This window comes from Macrobrachium rosenbergii, chromosome 37 (assembly GCF_040412425.1).
Source record: "Macrobrachium rosenbergii isolate ZJJX-2024 chromosome 37, ASM4041242v1, whole genome shotgun sequence".
Taxonomy (NCBI): domain Eukaryota; kingdom Metazoa; phylum Arthropoda; class Malacostraca; order Decapoda; family Palaemonidae; genus Macrobrachium; species Macrobrachium rosenbergii.
In genome coordinates this window covers 34,164,105-34,171,536 of record NC_089777.1, presented here as the reverse complement: position 1 = coordinate 34,171,536, position 7,432 = coordinate 34,164,105, and positions in this window count along the sequence as shown.

Here is a 7,432-nt window from a genome sequence, read left to right as displayed (position 1 = left end):
AGGATATGAAATTAGACCCTACGCGTCGCTAGATCAGTTTCCAAGGGAGTGAGTTACCACAACAAACCGTCATACTTAGACCCATATTATCATTTACTTGCATTCTTTGTGATTGTATATCTTTACGATTCAATCGTTTTCGGCAGCTTGTAAATACGCACTTTACTATGAAGAAAGATGGCCTTATTGTCTCTTGAAAATTAAAAAAGCAGCACTGAAAATTGTGCACCAGATTTGAAAATTAGTAGGTAGGTATAACATGAATTATATACACGATATTCAGTGGTTGTGAGAGAGGATGGGAAATCTGAAATAGTCGCATATTTATTGGAGGTACTGTTCTCTCTCTCTCTCTCTCTCTCTCTCTCTCTCTCTCTCTCTCTCTCTCTCTCTCTCTCTCTCTCTCTCTCTATATATATATATATATATATATATATATACATATATACAGTATATATATATACATATATATGTATATACATATATATGTATTATGGATTGATAGACAGATTGGTAGACTTATATATATATATATATATATATATATATATATATATATATATGGTATATATGTGTGTGTGTGTGTGTGTGTGTGTGCGTGTATCACATCTGGAGTAGTAATTTTAGTACCGAAAACGAAATCAAGCAAGCAAGAAAACGAAGGATCTCTCACTCTTGAATCAAATAAGAATTTTTAAAAGTCTTTGTCGTCACTTTGTGGTATCGCTATCTTAGTATTTTAAAGGACCAGTGACGGCCTTGGTACCTAAAATCAAATCTCAGTTCTCTCAATAATTACCGTTAGGTATCTGGGACCAGGCCTGTACCGAGGGGGGCCCGTGTGTCGAACGACACCTCCCCCCCCCCGCCACAATTTCTGGAAGTCCATATTTTCTGTGACTATCCTTTTCATTGAACTGTACTTATAAAGTAATAAATAATAATCCTTTGTTTTTTTGGTAAGGCTTCTTTTATAAATTTTGTTATTAAACATTAACATCATTCTTTAATAGTAGGAAATAAAAGAGTGATAATAGGAATATGATATAGACCACCATATTTGTAGATATTAGTAGAGAAACGATAATTTTAAAGCTGTGGTACGATAATCTGGTCAGAGAAATTTGACGACACTGCAGCAAGGCTGCCGAAACGTGGAATTTTCAAATATTTCATCTTGTATATACCTATATATGCAATGACATATATAGAAGAAAAGGTCCAGTTTTGGAAAAACGACCCCCCCCCTCATAAAAACTCTGGGTACGGGCCTAGGGACTATCGATTACCATTCAAATGCGCGACACAGAATGCCACAATGCTATTCGTGTCAGATGGGATATAGCGCGGATGACGTTTGCAAGGCTGTTTCAGTCGTCGGACACTAACTGGTTTATCGACATAAAAAAATGAATAAAATAAGAAAATTGCTCGATAAAGATATCAACTTTAAATAAAGTGGTCCTTAGAGAGGTTAGCTGCAAATTATCTGAGCCCTGAAAAAAGAAAAAGATTTAAGAAACACTGGCTTATATTGTAATTTTTTTTGGAGGATCTGAACAGTTGCTTAAGTTCGCTCTGCCTTCCGTATTTCAAAATGCTATTCTGCCCATACGCACGTAAACCTATAACTCATCAATTAGGGAATCAGAGAAGCTGTGGACCGTATACTGGCGCCACTTTCACGGAGTCGGAACGGACCAGTGCTGCTGAGCATCGGCACACGTTGAAATATTAATTCATATCTCGTCTTGGGGTGGGCTATTAGTCATGCAGCCAATAGTCAACTACTGATAATTTCTTGATTATACTGTCTTCCTAAACAGTTTGCTTTGAAAGTTTCTGACCGCCTCCGTGTTTCGAGGGGTAAACAATGTGTTTAGTAGGCAGAAGCTACATCACCTAAGCAGGAAAGTCTGTAGACTCAGCTATATCTATTTTGAATTAGCCGTCCATACCTCCTCGTCATGATAAAAAATGATGTATAAATGTATGCGCAAACAGGTGTATTATACAGATCGTCTCTTTTTTTCTTTATGGACATCGTAAAAACCTTAAGGTTCTTTGTAGCGTTCCTTCGGCCCCTAACTGCAACCTCTTTCATTCTTATTACTGTACCTCTGTTCATATTCTCTTTCTTCCATCCTAACAATTGTTTCATAGTGCAACTGCGAGGTCTTCCTCCTGTTGCACCTTTCAACTTTCAGTTTCCTTTTCAGCGCTGAAGGACCTCATAGGTCCCAGTGCTTGGCCTTTTGGCCAAAATTCACTATTCTATTCTATTCTGTTCAACTGTTACCTGGCACTCGATTGTGCTGTTTACGCATCCCATTCAGAGTTCCAGATTAACTGTTGTGAGGCTTCAAGAAAAGTCAGGAGTGAAAAAAGACTGATTCTTTATTAAATTCTCGACCCGAGGACCCCCGCTGCGTCCATACATGATTTGTGTTTTCTGATAAGCATAAAAATACGTACAACATTTTGTTACATGGCATATAAAAGGTAGGTATACATATCGGCAGAATTGCCGTACAATAATGCATAAGATGAGGCACACAAAGAATCTGAAATAAAGACAGTTAAAATACATGACGTGATTAATGTACATCTGAAAAGGGAAACGCAAGGAAAGAGAGGAGCGATTTGTCGCCCTCACACTGTCTATAGCTTTGTATTAAGTGTGAGAACAGTGTATGGCGGTGAACACCATTTATGTACTACAGTAGACATCGCTGGAATGTTCATCGATTTTCTCTCTGCGTCCCTAGCAAAGTTAGTACAAGTACCATGATTTAACGATTTTTTTACTTTATACTGTAAGTCGCGTGCTTTCCAAGAGTAGTAACGCTCAAATGCAGCCATAATAGTAGCAGTGGCACTAAAGAGTATGGAGAAGTAAAGAGTGGACAGTCGCGCGAGTCCTGATGGGAAAATTGTAACCGCGGGACCGGTGGCGCCATCCGACGGTGAGCGCGTAAACTGTGATAGCATTTGTGTGTGCTGGCATACACCACACTAATGTTTAAGACGAATGTTAGCACTTTTGTGGGTTGTAACACAATCTTCTGATCTTTTATTATTATCTGTATAGCAATGCACTAATCTGGATTGATTATTCAAATATATTCTATTGGAAAAAATTAGTAAATACATACAGCTTATCCTCTCTTTATCTGTAACTACTGGTACTAAACCAGGTTTCATTCAAAAGGTTGAAAATTATGGGTGAAAGGAAATATATAAATAAATAAATAAATTTATAAGATATATCAGGCCAAACTATAAAAAACTGAAACTCCTCTGTTGTAAATTGATACCTTTATTTTATCACACTGAAATTGATATCTTTATTTTATTATACTGGGCCCGGATTCACTAACATTTACGATGGTGTAAAGTTAAGTTTTTGTAAGTTACATTGCATTTTTGGGTTCTTTAAGGTTTTTCAACATTATACAGTCACATACCAAATCGTAATAAACTTTTTTCAAACTTTTTTTGCTACTGTTGACAAATCCAAATATGTTTCTAAGCATATTATTCAGAAATTAAATGGAAAATAGAAATATTATAACAAGAAAAGACAGAAAAATGAGGATCCAAACACCATCGTAACTTAAGACATCGTAAGTATGTTTAGTACATCTGGGTCCTACACTGCAAGTATACATTTTCAGTATTACAGATGGCTAAACTTCATGAGTTTTCGGTTCTTTCGACCTGCAACTAAAAGGCTTTTGTTTGCATCTTTTAAAGTGAGATGAAGGCGGATGAGTATAAAGAGGTTGACAATGAAGAACCTGCAGTTGCACACAGAACAAGCTAAAAACTTTCCCCGCACCTTCTCCTCCAAGCCCGTCACAAGTCTGTAGTGAACTCGGCTTATGTAGTGAATGTCAGAAACCATCTTTCTATACTCGTTTTCCATCTGAGCAATCATGTCGTCAAGGAATGTGCTTGGGACAATTAACTCCTCTCCTAGTGTGGTACCATAAGTTCTCTAGGAAAGGAAAACATGAACAGGGTTGTGTGGATCAAGAGTAGTTTGAAGCTTCGTCCTGCATTCTCTACAAACCTTGTGACGAATCTTATGCACAATGAAACCTGTGATATATGCAGGGGCGTCATTTCAGATTTTTGTTGGCGGGGGGGCAAAGACGGTTTGGCCAGCGAAGCGAGCCTAATCAGCTGAGTTTTTTTTTTTTTTTGAGCTATTTAATGTGTTTTTGAGGCCACATGAGCAAGGTCTTTCAGCAAAAATTATATACTCCCACTACTATATGTTTTATCTCATCATCACTGGTAGCTAGTAGACAGACAAAGATCAAGAAACATAATATTTCTGAGAAATTTTATATATTTATGATTGCACATTTAAAAAGAAAACATGCTGTTACTTCTTGGGGCTTGGGGGTGAGGGGGCAAAGTTGAGGCTTTTGAGGGGGAGCAACTTGGGTCTTGGGGGGGCAAGTTGAGTATTGAGGGAGCAGTTGACCCCCCCATCCCCCGCAAATGACGCCCCTGGATATATGCTAACACATTGCATTCACCGAGTGGTAATTCTCCCCAAGGAAGGGTCATTACTGACTGTACTGATACTGGAATCGGCAGAGAAGAATGCGTGACATTCACTGCAGAGTTATCAAGAAGGTATCAAACCTTCTTGGCACTTAGCACCAGCACTTGGAACCATAATAGCATCCACCTCGACTATTAAAACAGGTGAACAATTGATCCATCTTCTCAACAAAGTCTGTGTACTCTTAAATCAACACAAAATACGTTCCTCATCATGAGCATTTGACAGTTTGCGAAAGGGTGTCATATCAACCAAATTAATTAATTAAATATATAATAATTAAATAATTTAAACAAACTTTTACTTAGCACATTTCTTCTTATACCACACTACACCACCAGTGCTCAATTTTTACATTCAAGTTTGTGTGACAACTGAAGCAGAAGAAGAATAATGTAACAATGCAAGAAAGAAGGCAACGAAAGAAGAGATAAGAAAGAAGAACCAAGAAAGAAGACCACCCAAAGAAGAATCAAGAAAGAAGAAATCTAAGAGATTATGACTGAGAGTTTCCGGGAAAACCCAATTGAACAAACAAACACTGCTATATGAAATAGCTTGAGCAGTAAGAGAATGCCTGATTCTCTACACCAACACTCAGTAACCATTGTAGTGTCTAGACAAAACATGGTGAAGGAAACAGAGAGTTTAGAGTACAGTAAACCCTTTGGTCAAAGGAACGAGAGAATAATCATCAACATATCTCATTATTTCCTCAGTGTGAGCTTATTTTTGATAGAATGTAACTGAAAACATATCACTCGCCTTTCCTTGCCTTTGAGGAATCGAAAAAATGGTAACTCATGCCTTTTCTTTCTTGAATTACGGCAGTTTACTGCAACACAGTGTGTCCCCGTCATGTTGTTGACATCTTCCAACTCCAATTACGCGCCCGCCGATAAAGGCGCCACCGTCGCCAGCAGTGACGAGGGGAAGGCACGAGTGTCCTCTCTTGACTTCTCTATACTCTTTGGTGGTACTATTTTTGCTGCAACGTTGAGATAAATCGGGCGAAACGAGAGCTAACTCCGTAAGATTTGGAAAAATTTTAAAAGAAAAATAGATTCATTTAGTCAACATGACCACTGACCATAAAAATTTGATATTTTTCATTCATTGTTTAAAAAATATATCATGTTCTGCTCATTCACACTTGGATATTAAGGTTATCGAAAATCAGGATTAAATTGCGGGTGCGTCTATTCAATAAGAGTTAAGACATCAAGAGCAAGTTATTCAAGAGAAGTATCATAAGCAAAAGATAAATAAAAGGGTCCCTTTTGATGTGTGAGGGCCAGTCGGAAGTTTTCCAAAATATATCAAAATGACGATGAGGGCCTTTTAGCTGTTCGTCTAGGAATGTATGCTCGTCATGAAAACAATCTTCACCGCAAAAAAAATTAAATCAATAAAAAAAAAAATGCTAAGTCCTTCACGCAATGACGACTTACTCAGTGGTTGTGCATTTAAGGACTCGTATTTTAGAATGAATGCGCCGATATCTTCTTTAAAAAGAAACGGTCTATTCTTCCCGCGCAAAATGAGCTACCGATCTTGGTCACAGTGACGCAGGTGAACGTCTTCACTTTTGCCGGCACTTTTGGCTGCTATGGTTGAACTCACAGGACTTTTTTACCCATGAAAATTTATATAACGTCTCAGCTCCATTTTTTACTAACGCCTAATATTTTTTAACACATACATAATTATGATCGTAAATCCAATTGCACTCATTTGCATGAAAACCTTAAATGAAGTGACTAGTACCTATCCGTGAGACCCTCTACATAAACATAGGTAAACCACTCAGTACGATTAAAAACCCCGAGTGAAGTGACTGGTACTAACCGTACGACTCTCTACGTAAACAAAGGTAAACCCTTAGTACGATCAAACTATTAACGTCTTATTCCGTTTGCCTAAAAGTCAAAATATACAAAATTTCAGCCTGAAAAAAGAAAAAAAATCTTTCTGGAGACTGATGGTGTTAACATTCACAACGGTGTAAATCAAAATGAAATATCTGTCCATGAGTCATCGTACTGTGAGGGGTACGACTGGATAGAATATTATTTTGTCAAGCATTTTTTTTCTTCCTTTTGCAAAGAAAGAAGTTAACAGGCAAGGTTTTGTGTGTGTGTGTGTTTTTTAGGTGGGGGTGGGACCCTTCACAAAGCCGAATATAAAACACAATAAAGTTCAGGGAACACAGACATTTATTCCTGGTGCAGCGAGGAGAATCCGTCATCACCGATGGTCACAGGTCACGGAAATTCCGATAGCGCCGCAAAACCGCGAGAAATTATGGCTGATCTATAAAAACTATAAAATATCTGAAGGGATTAACACTACGTTTTCTTTTCACCATAAGATAAATGTATGAAGATTTTCTCCTCCTGACGACAGTGCCAAAGGCGTTAGCTGCAAAACTGAAGTTTTTGTAGCCTATAAATATACCCCATAATTCTAGTTCCATCAGTGCACCTCACGTGGTACTCTGTAGGGCATTACTTTAGATTCTTTGCAGCGTCCCTTCGACCCTTAGCTCCAACCCTTTCTTTCCTTTAACTATACCTCCGTTCATATTATCTTTCTTCCATCTTACTTTCCACTCGCTCCTAACAATTGTTTTCATGTTTACCTCATAAGTCCCAGCGCCTGGCTATTAAACCATTTCCGTGTCCACTAGGTTACTGAAGTCCTTACATTCATGTTATGCAAAAGTTGTTAGTCAGTTAAATCATTTCCAAATTAAGAATTAGTTTCTTGTTGTATGTACATATCGTAAAATCTGGCTGAGCATCGTGTAGTCATCTGGATTTAACTCCCGATTATTTGGTATACTGTGAGAAT